Consider the following 19,715-nt stretch of genomic DNA (forward strand, 5'->3'; position numbering starts at 1 on the left):
TCCAAAAACACAACTTGGGCTGGAAGTTCTTTTTCCAAACTGATGAATTTCCAGGGCTTTGGGAGAAAGGGATGTGAGCAGCAGGAAGGGAAGGGATCCTCCCCCTCTGCTCTGCTCTTGTGAGATCCCACCTGGAATGCTGTGGACAGGTGTGGTGTCCCCAACAAAAGGAGGACAAGGAACTGTTGGAGCAAGTCCAGAGGAGGCCACGGAGTCGCTGAAGGGACTGGAGAACTTTCCCTATGGAGCTGGGCTGGGAGAGCTGGGAATGCTCAGCCTGGAGAGGAGAAGGTTCTGTGAGACCTCCCAGCACATTCCAGGGAACTGGAGAGGGAATGTTCCTCAGGCGGACACAGGGAATGGGTTCAAACTGAAAAAGGAAAAATATAGGTTGGATACTGGGAAAGAATTCCTGGCTGGGAGGGTGGGGAGGCCCTGGAAGAGAATTCCCAGAGAAGCTGTGGAACCCTGGAAGTGTCCAAGGCCAGGTTGGATGGGGCTTGGAGCAGCCTGGGATGGTGGAAGGTGTCCCTGCCCATGGCAGGGGACAGGAACTGGATGAACAACAACAACAAAAAACCTTTGGAAACTGCAGGGTTTTAAGACATAAAGGAGGAAGTTTTGGAGGATACGAGGTTCAGGGATGCAGAATTCCCTGGAATACCTGTGGGATCCGAATCATTGCTCTGCACTGCTCCCACGGCCAAAATCTGGGGCTTTTCCGCTGTGACAACAACAAGGAACTGGGAAGGGCCTGGGGTTTGTGACACTGGGTCAGGGATCAGACAGACTGGAGACAAGAAAACTCCCTGGATTCCCGACCGGGAGATTTCAGCTCCCAGAACAAATTCAGCAGCTTCTGCGGTGCCTGGCTGGGAGTCCTGAGCTCTCACTGGTGTGGCGGCTGGATTGACGGACCCCTGAGATTTTGGGAGGGAAGGATGAGAACAGAGCTGAGAAAATCCACCAAAACGACCCCAAAAGGCTCAAAGATCAGCCACAATCCTCATTTCTGCTCTGGAAACAGAGCACGGGCTCAGGGAGGAAACTCCAGGGGCAGATATTGATGGGATAAAAGGGGAACATTTGTAACTAAAAGATGGGAGATTTAGATGGGATATTGGGAAGGAATTCCTGGCTGGGAGGGTGGGGAGGAGCTGGGATGGAATTCCCAGAGAAGCTGTGGATCCCTGGATCCCTGGGAGTGTCCAAGGCCAGGCTGGATGAGGCTTGGAGCCACCTGGGATAGTGGAACCTGTCCCTGCACATGGGAAAATCTGATCTTTAAAATCCCTTCCATCCCAAACCCTTCCATGACTCTCCTGAGCCGGGATGACTCCAGGATTATTTTCCCACTGAGTAAATGATTTCTGCATTCTCCTGGATGTGCGAGCCTAAAATCAGCCCAAACCCTCCTGCAGCCCCAGCTCAGGTCTGGTGCGGAGTGTGATTTATTAATTAATTCGTAATTAAACACTCCCAGTAGGTGCCTCCCCTCCGTGCCTTGAGAGCTGCCTGACCCTGCAGCTCTTCCTGCTTTGCTTTAGAGCGGCAAAATCCTTGTTTTGCTCCTGAAGACGTGGAAAAGATCCCCAAAACGCTGCACTTTGCCAAGAGGCTGCCAAGCACCGCCTCCCTGGGAGGGAAAAGCTGAATCATTCCAGAAAACTGCTGGCTTGGAACCCAGATCCAGAGCCTCATTAATTAAAAACAAAAGCTGGAAATAACTCGAGCCCCTGAGGTTTTTTTTTTCTTTCCCCTCACAAAGGCCCGTGTTCAGCTCTTAATTCCTCTGGAAATGAGCGACACGACAAGAAACTTCGGTTTGGTTTTCTCCTGCTGCCAGTGAATCCATCCGGGTTTATTCCATGGCAATAAATGGGATAAAAGGGGAGAAATCGGAGTGGAGATGAGGAATTGTTGTCGTGGCTGGGTGTCGGGAGCCTCCTGAATTCTGAAATCCAACTCCGGGTTTGATGTTCCGTCTGCTCACACGGCCCCTGTTTCCCTGTGCGCATCCAGGAATGGCAGAGCATGGAAAACACGGGAAGAAGGGCTGGGATTTCACTCCAGCTGGGAAGTGGAGACTTCAGGGAAGTGCTGCAGGGAATAACCACGGAGTGCTGAATTCCACCTGAGAGAGAGGGCGCAGCAGAATTCCCCGCCCTGGGTCGCAGGGCTGATCCCAGCAGGGAGGATTCCATGGGTTGAAACTATGTGGGGTCATGGAAAAGGGTTTGGAGGCTCCTTGTGGGTTTGGGGGAGGCAACAACTTCAGCTGCTCAACCAAAGACAGGAATGAAACCAGGGCAGCTGCTGGTGAGAGACAGGGAGCTGCAGGAGTGAATCCAGAGGAATTCTGCACCAAGGGCTGGAGCCCCTCTGGAGCCAGGCTGGGAGTGCTGGGAATGTTCCCCTGGAGAGGAGAAGGCTCCAGGGAGAGCTCAGAGCCCCTGGCAGGGCCTGAAGGGGCTCCAGGAGAGCTGGAGAGGGACTGGGGACAAGGGATGGAGGGACAGCACACAGGGAATGGCTTCAAATTGGAAAAGGGGAGATTTGGGTGGGATATTGGGAAGGAATTTGTGGCTGGGAGGGTGGGGAGGAGCTGGGCTGGAATTCTCAGATTTGCTGTGGCTGCCCCTGGATCCCTGGCAGTGTTTGGCTCTCCTTGGTGGAGGTTCTGTGGGTATTTACTACCGGAAACAATCCCAGTGTTCCCAGTCTGGGAGATTTTCACTCAAATTTCCTGCAGGAGTTCGGGGTGGCTGCTCACTGACTGTGAGCTCAGAGCCGCACCCCTGGGCACCACAGAACCTGAAACACATGGGAGATAAAAATTAAGACATCAGGATGGGGGCAGCAGTTCTGGCCGTGTCCTGACAGGAGAATTTGGATCAGCTGCGCTCCCACCACGCGGGACCACCCAACATCAATCACTGCAGTGTGGCTGTGCCAGGGCACGGCCTGGCTGGCAGCGCTTAACGAGTTTCCTCTGCTAATTAATCATGTTTATCAAACAGGATTGCCCGTTGGGGTCTGCCTCTGTCAGGCTTCCTTCTCCCCAGTGTTATTTTTAATAATTCCTGTGGCTCAGGACGTTGCTGGGTGAGCTGGAGGTGCACAGTGAAAGGTGAGAGCTGCTCACCTGGCCGTGTTTTAATCAGCCTTTAATCCCCTTTTCCGCTCTGATCGATGTCTGCCTGCAGCTCCTGTCTGCTTTTCTAAGGGATAAACGGTTCTTATTTCCCTGGAAGTTTCAAATCTGGAGCAGCTCCAGCTGCTCCAACACGAGGGGAAAGGTTTTAACCCCCCCAAAGCCCTCCTAAATACAGGGAATGTGGTCCTGGAAAAGGGATATTTCCTGCTCTGGGAGTGCAGCCCCAGCCCCACCTTGGGCTCAGAGCTCTGCATAAATTCTGGAAAATTAAAGTGTGCAACAAAACTGGAATATAAAGAGCTTAAATGGTGAGGGTGGAGGATGGGAAGTAACGGAGATTCTGGAGGGAGCTCGGCAGTCAGAGGAGAAAATGATGGAACCTTGGATTCACCGGAGATGGAGTTAATCCCAGAATTCCAGGGTGGTCAGGCTGGAAGGGACCACAGCGGGGCATTCCCTGCTGCATTCCCTGCTCCAGCACAGGACTGTGCCCAGACACCTCTGGAATATCCTCAGGGATCTGTTCAGTGCCCAGGGCAGAAGTTCTGCTCCTGTCCAGGCGGAATTCCTGGGATCAATCCCTGCCCATTCCTCTGGTGCCTGGAGCAGAGCCAGGGATGAGATCCCATTATCCCAGCACTGCCAAGGCCACCGTTCTCCACGTCCCCAAGTGCCACTGGTTGTGTTAAATCAAAAATTCGTTGTGGAGATCCAATCTTTGGGGAGCGTGGAAAAGTGGAAAAGTCTTTTCCTTTTAAAATCTCGGGGATTCCAGCAGAGCTCCTGAAATTTCCCAACAAAACAGCTCCTGGAGAGGTGGTTCAGAGGGTTTGTTACTGGAATAAAACCCCAAGCTGGTAATTGGAGATGAGAAAACAGTGGAAAAAAAATCTTTTCGATTATCCGACACTGAGCACGAGGAAATACGGGAATAAAAATCATCCCAGCCTTTCCCGGGAGCTGCAGACTCCACGTTCCCAGGGATTCTCTGGTGGTGCTGCTCTCCCTGGGCTGGTTCATTGGATCACCATTAATTTGCACCTTTTCTTTGGGGGAATTACAGAAAAAACAATTTATTTTTTCCATGCTTGCAAGGATGAAGGATTACCCAACAAATTCCCTCTGGAAAATTCAGTCCAACTCCCCCTCTAAAATCTCATTTTTCAGTCTGTTTATGGATTTGAAGGGAATTTTGGGATCTCTTGTCTGATATACCTGTAAGTGCCCAAAAAAACAGTGGAAGTGGCACTTTGGGATAGGGATCAGCAGGACTTGTTCAAAGGTTGGATTGATGATCTCAGAATCTTTTCCAGCCTTAAGAATTCCACGATTTTGCCTGGGAGGGAATTATCAATCCAGCATTTTTAAAAGCTGCTGTCCAGAGAACCTGAGGAAAAAATGAGCTTTTCCTACAGATCCTATGGCGACAGGAAAATCCTTTCCTGCTTTTGGTTGTAACCAGGGGCTTTGGACAAGAAAAGTGTTTTCTCTCATTAATTCCTGCCATTCCCAAGTATTTTTGGGATGGCCATTGCAGATCTGTTCATTGATCGGCTTGAATGGGATCCTGGGGTGTCCAGTCATCCCAGATACCATTGGAGATGCTGGAAATGGGAAAATGGGAAATGGGAAACGAATTCACTCCTGTTAAGGACTTCAAAAAATCATGGAATTGTTAAGGTGGGAATAAAACCTTCAGGATCATCAACCAGCATCACCACTAAACCAAATCCTCCAGTGCCACACCCAGAAGCTTTTCGGACACTTCCAGGGATGGGGATTCCATCACTGCTGTTCCATCTCCGCGCTTTCCATGGGGAAATTTTTCCTCATATCCAATCCAACCCTTCCCAGGTGTCACTTGAGGCCATTTCCTTTTGTCCTGTCGCACAGGACAGTCCATCTTTAGCAGAGAACCTCTTTTTCCAGGGATTTGCCAGGCTGGCATCCACAAGGCTTGGAAATCCGGAGGGATTTCAGCATTTGGAGGTATGTTAGAGCAGATCTGCAAGAAAATGAATCAATAGATATGAGCTGATTGATTGATTGATTGATTGATTACCCACATAGGTAACAGTGAGTATCTGATTTATAGTTTGAATTTATTCTTGCCAGATTTCAGGATGTCTTTAAAATTTAAGAAGGATCATCTTTTTTATTGCATTTTTTGTTAAATTTGAAGGGCTTTTGGGCCACAATCAAGTCAAGGAATATGAATCAGAGAATCATGGGATGGTTTGGGTTAAAAATGTTCCAGTTCCTTAAAAGATCCTTAGAAATGTTCCTTAAAGATCCTTAAAAAATTTCTTAAAGATGTTCCAGTTCCAATCCCCTGCCTAAACTGCTTAAATTCTCCTCTGGAAGAAAAATTCCCAGGACCATGAGCTGTGCTTTTGCTGAAATCCAGCCCACCCCTAGGACTGGAGCATTTTTCTCTTAAAACACCATGATCTGAGTCTTAATAAGACAAAAAAAAAAGAGAGAATTTTGATGAAGTCAGCACTTTTAACCACACAAATATTCCCAGACTGGAATAAAAAGCAGGATAATGTTTCATGCCGTGGATATCCAACCTGACATCCTCTATTTACATCGGCTCTTAGCGACTCTGCCTGCACGGAGCTCGATAAATTCAGATTCAAACGGAGCTGTATTTTGGAAAAATCAGTCTCTCACCAGCCTGGGAGAGTTCTCCCGTCTTCCTGCTTGGATGCTCTTCCATCAAAAGTGGGAATGTTGCTCCCTATTTCAGTTTTCCTGCGTTTTTCCAGCTCCGAATTTCTTGGCCAGGAGACAAAAGCCTGATTTGCCTGCTGGCTGTCTGCGGGGTAAGGGATGGAAAGAAATCGAGGAATTTGTCATTAGGATTTGGAATGGGCGCAAAAGAAGGGATTAATCCCGGTTTACAGGAGAAACCAGCTCCACCCCTGCCATGGCAGGAACACCTTCCATCATCCCAGGGTGTTCCAAGCCCTGTCCAACCCGGCCTTGGACACTCCCAGGGATCCAGGGGCAGTCACAGCTTCTCTGGGAATCCCAGCCCAGCCCCTCATCTCCACCACAGACAGGAATTCCTTCCCAAATCCCACCTAATTTTCCGCCATGTCCTGTCACTCCAGTTCCTGAGGAGTTGTCCCCCTCTGGTTCCCTGTATCCCCTTCAGATCCTGGATGGTGCCGTGAGGTCTCCACACAACCTCCTCCTCCCCAGACTGAACATTCCCAGCTCTCCCAGCCTTTCTCCGTAGGGAAGGTGCTCCAATCCCTTCAGCAACCTTGTGGACTCCTCTGGATTTGCCCCAACGATTCCACATCCTCCTTTTGTTGGGCACACCACAACTGTCCATGACATTCCAGGTGGGATCTCATGTCAGCAGAGTAGAGGGGCAGAATCCAGCTCATCCAGGTCAGTCCAGCTGATCCAGCTACTTCTCCTGGCCTGCCTCTTTAGCCATGAAGGATTGTCTTGGGTTCAAGGCAAGATGTGTTCCATTCCCATCTGCTGGAACCGGTTGGGGAGGTGTTTTTATCTCTTCCAGGACCCATCCCTCATAACTCCAGGGGAATCTTCTGTTATTGGGCAGCTGTTAAACCAGCTGGGGCCGTGTTCTTTATCCCTTCCAGGACCCATCCTCCCTCCAGGGATATCTGCTGTCCATGGGCCATCCAGGCTCACTGCAGGGCTGATACAATCCCATCATCCCACGGGGAGAGGCTCCACCCAGGGGGAGGAGCCCAGCATTCCCGCCTGGATCAAAGCTGGCATTCAGAACAGCAGCACGGCCTGTGTGCACTGGATTCCCAGAGGGAGAGCGGACCCATCCCAGCACCACTGGAGCCTTCTCCAGGATCATCTCTGCTCCAGCAGAACCACATCTGTCACTGCAGGAGGACTGGGTTGGGCTGACACCAACACCCTGACCAACAGGGGTCAGCTCCTGTCCTGACTCGGGCAGGGTTTGCTTTTTGTACTGCTACATTTTTATTTTTAATATTCCTAATAAAGAACTGTTATTCCTATTCCCATATCTTTGCCTGAAATCCCCTTAATTGCAAAATGATAATAATTCAGAGGGAGGAGGTTTCCACTTTGCATTCCAAGGGAAGCTCTGGCTTTTCCCTGGCAGGCACCTGTCTTCCCAAACTAAATCAAGGATTGAGGAGGATGGAGGAGCAATTCCCACAAAACCCCAGCAGGAATTCCTGCATGGACTGGGAGCTGTGGCAGCAGAGGTTTGTCCTCCCCACAAGGGCCCTGCTGACATTGGAAAGTCACCCTCGGAATATCAGGAGTCTGACTCCAGCTCCAGGAGCTCCGATGGTTTAATAAAAATTCCTGGTGGTGCTTCAGCAGCCTTTTCATGGCTCTGACACAGGCCCTCAGGCAGGATGGATTAGGCGGGCTCCTTTTTCCAAGAGGGAATTGCACCAGGGATACGGATGAGTCAGCGGAGGTCCCACTTCATCATCAGACTGACGCCTAAAACTCCAACCTTGAACTCCCTGAGCCTCTCTTTTTCCATGAGCCAGAGCCCGGGATGCTGCCGTTGCCTCCTGGGACGGCTGACACCTAATCCTTCACGGAAAATCAGATTTAATAAATCCACAGCCACGTTGCTTCCTTGGGGAAGCTCCGTATCCTTCACATAATCACAGGGAGCCGCCGGGGATGAGGAGCACCTTTTATACACTCCTCTCTCCAAGACCTGCGAGTACATCCCAAATAAATCTCGGGAGGAGGTTTCATTTTTCTTCCGCGGGGTCGATACTCGGCTTGCGGGGAGCGGATCCGTCTGTTTATTTTCCTCATCCCTTTGCAGGATGGATGGGGCACCAGGAAAAGGGATGCTGTTATTTCCTCTTATCTCAGCCTGTGATTTTTTGGAGCGGGCTGACACAAGGTTTAATAAATATTCCCTTTAAAGGGAAGAGAAATAATTCTCTGGAAAGCTTCAGCTTTTGAATGGAGGGAAGAAAAAAGTAGGGGAAAAATCCAGGATGTTTCTGATTTTGAGGATGGCTTTCTTAGAAGAGATGGGATGGCTCTTCCTGGATAAAATACCAGGAATGGGCTTGGAGCCCAATACACATTAATGACAGAAAGAATGATCGATTTAATTCCTCACTAAATTATCATCGGCATTCCAGGGATAAAAAGCAGGGATGAGACTGGAGTTCACCCCCCTGCCATGGGAAAAAAAAAAACAAACCCTTTAATAAATCCCAGGAAACTATTAAGTTGTTCCAATAAATCCCAAAATCCCATTCCTGAGGTAAAGCTGTGTTTTGCTACCCTGACACATTCCAATTCCCTTGGTATTATGGAATCCCAGAATATTTGGGAAGGGATAGTAAATCCCATCCCCTCCCACCCCTGCCATGGGCAAGGACACTTTCCACTATCCCAGGGTGCTCCAAGCCTTGCCCAGGCCCAAACCACCCTGGAATTCTGGGATCCTGTGCTCTGAGAACCTGGAAAACACAACCACAGTCCTGGGAATTCATGCGGGAATACCTCCCTCATCAGCTCTGCGGAAGGAATTGGGAATCGGGGCACAGCCCATCTTCCAGTCCATCCCCATTCCCGGAATTTGGCTCCTGAGGGTGTGTCTGGGCAGGTGAGTGTGTCCTGAGGGCTGCCCTGGCAGGGAATGACCACATTCCTTGCCTTTGATGCCGGGTGGTCCAGCAAACTCCGGCCACGTCCTATCCCGAGGTCTGTCCATTACAATTCCCCGTTCCCGTGCCTGGTGTTGCCAAGGTGATGGATTTCAAAAGGCCAAACCCGTGCTGGCTTTTCAAAGGCTGAGTTGTTCCTTTTGATCTGCAGACCAGGGGCAGCCACAGATCCAGGCCCGGCTTTTTGTGTTCCCTTGTTTTGTCTCCGTGTTAACGACCGGAATGATCTTGGCAGCTGAATTCCTTGGGATAAAAAAACCTCAGCGTGGGATCTTGTCAGGGAGACGCTGAAGTCACTTTGGAACCGGTGAAGCAGTTGTGTAAAAAAGGCATTTAAATACCCGGCCTGTGAATCCCTTGATATTTTCAAATTCACGGACAGGATGACGGGAATGGGATGACTCCTGAAGGTTTTGCTGTGCCGGTATCCATGGGCATCCTTTGGAAAGGCCGTGGGATGCAAACAATACTTCTGGACGCTGTAATTTATTGGGGGAATTCAGCTTGGGGCCGGCAGGAGAACAGAAATGCAATTATTGCATCTCTAACCTGACTCAGGACCTGGCACGAGGAATGACTCGTGGATTCCTGGTTTTCCCTCCTGCTGGGATTGAAATTGGCTCACAGCTTCTTCCTCGGCCTTTTTTGTTGACTCCTGAAGTTAAAGCTTTTAATCCTGAGCTCAGGAGGAAAACTCCTGACTCAGCTCTCCCACCCCAGGGACCAGGGAAGAGCTTGCACAGCACAGGGAAGGAATTCGAGCTGATCTTCCCCAAATTCTGCGGGAATACAATGACTCCGACAGCCGGAGCCGGGATTTTGCAGATATTTATGTCAAACACACTTCACCTCCAAGGAGCACAAGCAATGCTCAGAATTAAGCAGAATAATTCTGGTTTTTACGTTGCTCTTTGACTCCCTGAGCCTGGCCATTCCTGATCCTTCCCGTTTTCCCAGGCCCTCCATGTTTTTTTAAGGGAATGCTTGACTATTTTGGGGCCCTGGAAGAAGGATTTCTCTCTCTCTTTTTATTTTCTTTCTGAAGAATGTGGGTCCTGTGGGAATCATCCAAGTCATTTATTTTCAGCAGAGAGCACTTTGATTTACCTGTAGCCTTTTCCATTCCATCCTGGTAGGATCTGAAACAGGATGGAATTTTAGCAGTTTAACCAAATCTGACACCGCCAGCTCCCATCCATGCCCCGAGCTGTGGGAAACATTGGGAATTCATCTTTCCCTGCTCCACAATGGGAAAACATGGATTAAACATCTTTAGCTTGCACAGTTCTGGGCTGAGCTGATGCACCTGGACAGCTCCTGCAGGGAGCTGATGGATCATGGATGGGACACTCCCAGATCCCATCAAATCCCACCAAAAAATTAATTCTTGTCTCCCAGCCTGGAGCAGGAGCTTGGAATTTGCTCCCTGGAGGTCTTCCCATCGCTGTCTGCATTTCCCCCCTCCTAAATCTTTGTATTCCCACAGATTTGGAAGGGGGAATCTTGTTTTTTTTTACCCAGGGCTGGAGACACAGCTCTGCCTGTGCTGACTCTGGAATTTCTCTGTTGCTGTTTTTGTGGTTCAGCTTCATCGTTTCTGTTTGGATCTTTCAAAAACAGAAAAATCAGGGGCTGGAGCGTGTCCAGGGAAGGGAACAGAGCTGGGAAGGGGCTGGAGAATTCCTGAGGGAGCTGGGCAAGGGGCTGAGCCTGGAGAAAAGGAGGCTCAGGGGGGACCTGGTGGCTCTGCACAAGTCCCTGCCAGGAGGGGACAGCCGGGGGGGTCGGGCTCTGCTCCCAGGGAACAGGGACAGGAGGAGAGGGAACGGCCTCAGGCTGGGCCAGGGGAGGCTCAGGGTGGGCAGCAGCAGGAATTTCCCCATGGAAAGGGCGCTCAGGCCTTGGAAGTGGCCAGGGAGGTTTGGAGTGCCCATCCCTGGAGGTGTCCCAGGAATTCCTGGAGGTGGCACTCAGAGCTCTGGGCTGGGGACAGGGTGGGCATCGGGCACAGCTGGGACTGGATGATCCTGGAGGGATTTTCCAAGCACACAGTGAAGTTGCTGGTGTGGAAAACCAGGGGAATTTCTGCCTCCGTCAGCAGTTCCCCCATGGAAACCTCACAGAGAAACACTTTGTGTGTTTTCTGTGCACTGTTTCAGTTCAGTGACACATTTATTCCAAACCCTCTGACATTTCCTGCCTGGAAATTCCCCTGCTGGCATTTCCTTGTCCTGCTCCTGGTGGTGGGAATCTTTCAAACTGGGAATGACCAAAACTGGATGGGGGAAAGATAATATGGAAAAGCAAACCATTAATCTCCTCAAAGCCATGAAACAACAGCTGCTGAGGGAGGAAATCCTTCAAAGAGGGCTGAAAAGCGAGTCTGAACATTCCCACCTGCAAACCCAAGGTGTGAAATGCCCTGGGCAAATCTGCAGCGTTCCCAGCACTTCTGGAATTACAAAGATCTTGGAACCACTCGGATCCTGCCCTCTGCCTCCAGCTCCAACCCCGGCATACACAGATCCCTCTCCTGGAGAGCTTTGTGGGGGTGTTCAGTGTCTAAAATCCCATTTTCCTGCTCCCAGCACTCCAAAGGTTAAACCCCAGGCCACAGGTCTGACTTTCCAACGACATTTCCCTGGAACTCCCCACCTTTCCCAACCGATCAGGCTCCAAAGGGTTCAGCTGTCACGGGCTGTTGGAAAATGCATCAATCTGCTGGAATGAGCCAGCAGGTGAGTCTGGAAAAGTACCGGAGAGAGGGGAATGTCCTGGGATTGGAAGGACACGGAGGAAATGCTGAGTGCCCACAGCAGTCAGAGAAACCTCTGAGTGTCACCTCCAGCTTCCCAAATTCCAAAGGCTGTGGATGAACTGCCCTGATTTACTGGATGAGTAACTCCCTGGGCAGCTGGGGATGGCAGCGATGATCTGTCACTGTCTCGGGTCTCGGTGCTGGATGTCCCCAGCAGTGCGTGTTCTGTCACCAGCTGTGAAACCAGCTGGGGCCGTGTTCTTTATCCCTTCCAGGACCCATTCTCCCTCCAGGGGATATCTGCTGTCCATGGGCCATCCAGGCTCACTGCAGGGCTGATACAATCCCATCATCCCACGGGGAGAGGCTCCACCCAGGGGGAGGAGCCCAGCATTCCCGCCTGGATCAAAGCTGGCATTCAGAACAGCAGCACAGCCTGTGTGCACTGGATTCCCAGAGGGAGAGCGGACCCATGTCAGCACCACTGGAGCCTTCTCCAGGATCATCTCTGCTCCAGCAGAACCACATCTGTCACTGCAGGAGGACTGGGTTGGGCTGACACCAACACCCTGACCAACAGCGGGTCAGCTCCTGTCCTGACTCTGGCAGGGTTTGCTTTTTTTGTACTGCTACATTTTTATCTTTTAATATTCCTAGTAGAGAACTGTTATTCCTATTCCAATATCTTTCCTGAAATCCCCTTAATTGCAAAATGATAATAATTTGGAGGGAGGGGGTTTCCATTCTCCACTCCAAGGGAGGCTCCTGCCTTCCTCAGCAGACACCTGTCTGTCCAAACCGAGACAGTCACTCAGGTTCCACCACAGCACAAGCTGAAGGTGAATTTATGGCTCTCGTACTTCCCAAGTCCTCTTTTTTCCTCCTTCCCGCTGGCTGCCAGGATCTGGGATACAGCCTGGTCTATGCTGGACAATCAAGCATTCCTTTTGTTGGGATACAATTGAATTATTTCGGTCAGAATCCCAGATAATCATCTCCAAAATAAAAACCTGCTGGAGGAGAGTGTATCTTCCAGTACTACACCTGGGATGGGGAAATATTCCTTCATGGACAGGGTGAAAAAACCCTGGAATTGGCTCCCCAAACAGGCTGGTGCCTCAAATATGTTGGAAAATGGCCTTAAAAACAGTTTCTAAAACCTTTTTCAGCCCTGATGTGCTCAAGGAGTTGAACTAAATGATCACTGTAGGTCCCTTCCTACAGAAATATTCCAATTTTTCCATCTTTTCTTTTACTGGGAGAAAAAAACCTTGGCTAAGCAAACATGAAGAGTCACAATTAACATTACGAAACCACCAGTGACAGCAGAAATCCATGAAGGGTCCCCGGATGCCATCAGCTTTCCAAGAGATAGGAAATCCATAGGAACAATATGGGTTTTCCTAGGAGAACAGCAGATATTTAAAAAGCAACATAATGCCCGATCCGCCTTTTTTTCATATTACAGCCACGACATGAAGGATTCTGGAAAATTAAATGCAGAGGAGTCTGGAAAATGAAATGCAGAAAACTCTAGAAAACAAAAGACAGAGGACTCTGGAAAATAAAATTCAGGAAGCTCCCAGAATTATGGAGTCCTAAAGCCCAACCAGCCTCTGTCTGAAGATGAAACAATGGAAAAAGCAGGGAAGATCAAAAAGCTGCTGCAGAGCCTGGTACAAATTCCAGGTTTTTGGTTTTTTTTTTTGCAAACACAGTCCCACGAGAGCAAGAAGTTAAGGACAAGTAATTTTAGGCAGCAAATCTGGAAAGGAGGGATGAGGGAAATGATTTGTTTGGAGCTTCAGCCTCTGCACAAGCCCCAAAGTACAAATCTGTGAGGCACCAGGTAGAGCTGGGAGGGATTTTTCCAGCAGCACTGCCTGGTTTCCATGGCATTCCTCCCAAAATAATATTCCGTGTTCCCAGCCAGGCCACCTCGGAGTGGTGGAAATTCCCCAAAATCCAGCTAATTCCCAGCTCGGGTCTGGAGACTCAGTGTGCAAACCTTCCTTGTGGGATGACTCCACGTGCCTGAGATCAGCCCCGATCTCGTCCCTGCTCTGCAAATATTCCCGGGAAGCTGCGGGGGGTTCCCAGAGCAAATCCAAACACTCCTTTGCCACTTTCTACTCCTTAAAACGAGCTTGTAAAAGGAGGGGGAATGATTTTTCACATGGACAGAAAGTGCTGGGAGAGCAAACATTGGAAATTACAAAAGATGTTTAACTTGGATATCGGGAAGAAATTCTTGGCTGGGGCGGTGGGCAGGCCCTGGAATAGAGTTCCCAGAGATAGAATTCCCAGAATAGAATTCCCCCGGGAACCTGGAAGTGTCCAAGTGTTCATTTTTATCTAAAACAAGTGTTTTGTCTTCTCTATTTGCCAGAGAGGCGCTAAAGTAGGAAAAGAATTTTGAGTCCAATCATTCCCAGCACTGCCAAGGCCGCATCCACACAATTTTAAAATCCCTCCAGGATTTAAAGCTTGTGGATGTTCTGGGCACCCCTTTCCATGAAGGAATTTTCCCAATATCCAGCCTGAGGCTCCCCTGGCCCAGCGTCAGGACGTTCCCTCCGAGCAAATCCCGGCTCCCACCTTCCCAAAAGTGCTGCCCATGGATTAAAACTCCTTTTAACTCCCTGCTCACCCCTCGTTTTTCGTAGTTCCATCACTGTCCCAGGGCAATTCAGAGCTCGCAACACAAAACCTTTCCCACTTTTTGTTCCTTTCCACCTTCTAATTCTTTTCTCCTGTGAGAAGATTTAACGCGAAGAGCTTTTTCTTTTCCCCACACGCATTTAGAACAACTCAAAATATTCTTTTTTTTTTTTTTTTTTTTTTTTTTTTTTTCACCTGTCTTTAAACACGCGGAGGTCAAGCGATCTTCGCTGCCAAGAACTTGCTGACTCCGCTGCTCCCAGTGTCCCCGTAAGCAAATTCAGCTGCTTTTGCATTTCTTGCCTCTCGTTGAGCGGAACTTGGAGATTTTCTGGGTAGCACCACCACAAAAAGCAAAGGGAAAAAAAAAAAAATTGCTTTGAAAAGAAGTGGCTTGATCAGCTCGTTCTGCCTTTCCTGGGATGATGAAAGAGGAATTGTTGTTTTGGAGACACAAAGCTCATGGATTTTACAAAGGGAGTGGCCTCAGGGAGGCTCCTCTTGGCTGAGGGTGAAAAGGTGCTGGAAAATTTGGGGTTGGGTTAAAATACGAGTTAATGACCCTCCTGTTCCCATTAAAGAATTCCAGGATAATTTGGGTTTGATGGGACTTTAAACTCATCCCATTCCAGCCCTGCCATGGCAGGGACATCTCCCGCTGTCCCAGGCTGCTCCAAGCCCAATGTCCAACCTGGCCTTGGGCGCTGCCAGGGATCCAGGGCAGCCACAGCAAATCTGGGAATTCCAGCCCAGCCAGGAATTCCCAATTCCCAATCTCCCATCCAGCCCTGCCCTCTGGCACTGGGAAGCCATTCCCTGTGTCCTGTCCCTCCATCCCTTGTCCCCAGTCCCTCTCCAGCTCTCCTGGAGCCCCTTCAGGCCCTGCCAGGGGCTCGGAGCTCTCCCTGGAGCCTTCTCCTCTCCAGGGGAACATTCCCAGCTCTCCCAGCCTGACTCCAAATTCCATTTTTTTTCCTGAGCCAGTCCTGGATTTCTCATGGCTCCTGTTCCTCCCTGCAGAGTGGCTGTAATTTTGGGAATGCCATTCTCATTTTGTGCGTGGATTGTAGAGAAAATCTCCCTGAAAGGTACAGGAAAACCATAGAAATTTCCAGAGCTGTAATTTAGGGAATTATCCGGCATCCTTGGACAGGGGGAGGAATGCAGATTGTGTTTGTTGTTGTTCCTGTGCATTAGGATCAAACCTGGATGTGATTACCTGGAAATAAATCTCACTTGCAGAGGAGAGAAAATCCAGCTTTAATTTAAAAACAGGATAAAAAAAAAATCCCAAATCCAAATCTTCCTGTGAGTACAGAAGGGATTTTTTTCTTTATTTCTTGGTTTTTTCTCTCCTTACCCCCACACAGTTTGCATTCATCCATTTTGGGAAGGGAGAGATGAGAAATTCCTTTCACTGGGATTAATTTGGGAATCACTGGGAAACTCTGGAATTCCATACATGGGTTGTTTCCTACAGGAATTTCTTCCTGGGGAAGGGCAGGGACGCTTTCCACTTTCCAGGGTGCTCTCAGCTTTCTCCAATTTGGCATTGAATTATCCAGGGATGGGACATCCACAGTTTCTCCTGGAAATCTGGGCTCTCAGAGATGTCGTCTTAATTCCTGGAGGAGCTGAGATTCCCTAAAACACTCTGAAATAATTCCTTGAATAGGAATTAAAATCCTAAATTTAGGCAAAAAAAAAAATGGAATAAAGATTTAGAAATGCACCTTTGACTTAAATTCCTCTGGTTTTGGGGCAGCAGGAAAACCCCAAAGCCACTCATAAAATTTTCAATTAAATTACCACACAAGGGAACATTTCTGTAATTCCATACAGGAATGCCAACTTTATCCAGGTAGGAGGATGTCAGAAACATTTGGATTATTTGGTTTTGGATTATTGGATTTTTCCGTCTTTTTGTCTTTTGGGTGGAAAAAAAAAAATTGGGAATGATCAACAAGTCATGTTGGAAGTTCAGTTGTCCTCCCATTCCAGGAGGAGCGGAACTGTAGGAAACGCCTCAGCAGCGATGCACTTGGAAGGAGCAAAATTCAGGAAACTTAGGGAAAATAAAGCTAGGAAAAATGGAGAAGAGCCTCAAATCCTCTGTTCCTTCATCTCCTTCCTGCCCTCTGGCCCAGGGAGGACCTTTCCCTGCAAGCTGCATTCCCAAACTCCCATTTTGGACTTCTTTCCCAGATATTTGCTCTGGATCAGCACTGAGTTGATCGATCCCACATCCCGCCAGCAATTCCCTGCAATTCCCATGCTTAAAGGGAATGATGGCTTGGGAAAAAACCACCCAAGGCAGACTTTTCAAACCAAGCTCCGTTTGGATGTTGCTCAAAGGAAAAATCCCAAGGATTTGCTTTCATAAAATTCCAACAGGTTTGGATTTGCTGATGGAATTGGCTGTTCCACGTCCCGTTGTTTCAATCCCATTCTTTCAGTTCTTTCCACATACTGGGAATTTATTTAGGGTTATGCTGGTGTAGGATAAAGGGTGTTGAGGGTGTTGATTTTTCCAGCTCCTGACCCAGAGCTGACGAGGATTTGCCTGAGAGGGAATCTCAAAGTGAGGGAGCAGAGGGAAGAACGGGATTTTCTGCCTGTCTATGGATTCCTGGGATTATTACCCCAAACTGAATCCCAGGATGGGTCAGTCTGGAAAGGACCACAGGGGACACCTGACCCCACTTCCCTGCTCCAGCAAAAACATCAGCTTGGGGAATATCCTCATCCCTGGAAGTGTCCCCATCCCTGGAGGGATTTCAAAGCCAAGTGGATGTGGCACTTGGGGACAGGGATCCGTGGTGGCCTCAGCAGTGCTGGGAATTCTTGGACTCCATCTTGAAGGGCTTTTCCAGCCTTAATAATTCTATGATTGGATTCTGCGATTCTATGGATTTGGGGACAACGCTCCATGGGGAATAAGGGATGACATGATGGATTTAGAGCTGGGCACGACTGGAGGGAAATCTCCCTTTGGTCCTGTCATGAGTGGAGCGGGAGCTCCAGAGGTTTTTAGGGAAGCTCCCATCGAGTCAGGAGGTGCAGAGAGGATCCCTTTGCTCCCTAAACTCCTTGGGGTCACCTGGGCTTGGCAGGATCCAACCCCAGTCAAGGGTTTAAGTTTTGCCTTCTCTTCTTGAAACCCACGGGTTTTAAGGATGGAAAATCAGATCCATTTATATGAACATGAATTATTTATCGTGACAAATGATTAGAGGAAAGGCCTTAATTGGAATTATTGAGTGCGCAGTCCTTTACAGCGCGATATAATAAAACAACTCCATCCAAGCAATTTTATTGAAGGCTGCAAAAAGAAACAGTTATTAAGTCGAGATTGATAAAACTCTCCCACACCAACACTCCTGGGCAGGGCTTTATCTCTTAACCTTGAGGCGAATCCTTGGAGAGTGTCCCCTTCCCAAAGGAGGAATACTCACGCATTCCAGGAAGGAATATGACAGGGGAACCTCCACTAATCAGGGTTTTTAACTTTGGGGTTGCTGAGCCAGACTGGTTTTACCCCAATTCCACACCATGCTGCCCCTCTCATCCCACCACCAGCTCTCCAAACAGGGTGTTGTCCAAGCTCCTGGATGACATTCCAAGGAAATCATCCTGCTCCAGGCTCCTGGTGCCCAGTTAATGAGCGGATGAGTTTTGAGGACAAACCGAGGCAGCAGCGGCAGCTCCCAAGCTGAGATTTGCTCATTCGCATGGAAAAATCCCATCAGTTTGGCCAAACCCCCCCTCGCCTTTCAGCGGGAAGATTTATCCCGGCTAAAAAGTGGCCACTTTCCTTGGACTTAAAGCTCTTCCCAAGCAGCAGGAGCCAAATAAAACATTTGGGATGAGCTAATAGGGGATTATCCCTGGGGAGTCTCAAGCCGGCTTAGGGAAACTGGTTTAAAAAATTACCCCTGAAATTAAAGTAGCAGCAGCACTTCATAAATTGAGAAGCTCGGGCAGGGATCAGGCTCCGGATGATGGATGAACAGAATAATTTAGGGAGAGATGAAATCCTTGGGAAAGGAGTCTCCCTCTTGTCTGAGGGCGTTTAGGGAATCTCAGCAGGTTTTTTAGGGATGTTTGGAGGTTAATTTCCGTCTCTCCCACCTCGGAAGATTTAAGGCGCCCAATAAATGATGCGCTTTTAACCGGCACCGTTTTCAGGTGCATTTTTGAGCGCTTGAAATCGTTTTGAAGGAAGGACTCGAGCAAATAAACCCGGTCGTGCCCATCCTCAAGCAATGTTTCCATTTAATGGCCACGTCAAATAAATTCTGGGAAAGGTTTCCAATTAATAAGTGATGTCCGTGCTCCCGTGTTACCCTGCCAAGGAGAATTTAGGAATATTTGGGCAATTTACTCCTATTCTTCCCAGTCCCCATTAGCATATTTAAGCTGCAATTATCATCTGCTCATATTTCAAACCTTCCTAAGTTTTTTAGCATGGAGCATCGGAATTCTTTTCCAAAATGCCTGCAAAAAAACCCAAACAAAACCCAACAAAGAAAACAAACCAAAAAACAAAACCAAAAACAAACCAACAAAAAAAAAACCTACAAAAAAAAAGGAAAAAAAAAAAAAGGGAAGATGATGATACTGGGTTTGAAGAGAGCTGAATGTGAGATTAAAGAATGAATATTTGAGAGTCTTGCGTTAGGAAATGGCAGCTTTAAATCAGAGGGGTAGAATTCCTTAAAAAAAAAAAAAGAAGTTGGAAAATGATTTAGAAGGGGCTGATCTGAGTGATGGGCCTTTGTTAATTAAAATAAAAGATTTCTTGCTGTTAATAGGCGGAAATAATTAGTCTCAAGACGGTATTGTGGGGAGAAAGAAGCTGTTGTTCCTCCAAAATTCCCAGTGATTTGCTAAGAAATGTTGGGAACGTGGTCTGAACGTATAATCATGGAATAAAATCATCGTGGAATGGTTTGGGTTGGAAAGGACCTTGAAGGTCATCCCATTCCACCCCATCCCATGGGCAGGGACACCTTCCACTACCCCAGGTTGCTCTGATCCCTGTCCAAGCTTGGATTAAACCGGAATATCCAAATTAATTTTCCCCTGCCCAGCTCTTTTGCGTTCAAAGACTTCCGGCTTTGGAATTTGCAGCGATCCTTGATGGGATTCACCTTGGGAACTCTGAAAAATAAAGAAGCCTCTGGAGGATGGGATTTTCCTCTTTTTATTCAGGACAAGAGGAAATGGCCTCAGCCTGGGCCAGGGGAGGTTTAGGTTGGATATTAGGAAAAAAAATCCGTCATGGAAAGGGTTGTCCAGACCCGGAAAAGGCTGCCGGGGCCAGAGGGAGTCCCCATCCCTGGAAAGGTGGATGTGACACTTAAGGACATGATTTAATGGTAGGACTCAGTCTTGGAGGTCTTTTCCAGCCTCAGCCATTCCACGATTCCGTGATAAATCATTGGAAAAAATATTGAGG

Source organism: Chamaea fasciata, unplaced genomic scaffold, assembly GCF_029207755.1.
Source record: "Chamaea fasciata isolate MVZ Bird 193981 ecotype frontalis unplaced genomic scaffold, bChaFas1.0.hap1 SCAF_7, whole genome shotgun sequence".
NCBI classification, from domain to species: Eukaryota; Metazoa; Chordata; class Aves; order Passeriformes; family Sylviidae; genus Chamaea; species Chamaea fasciata.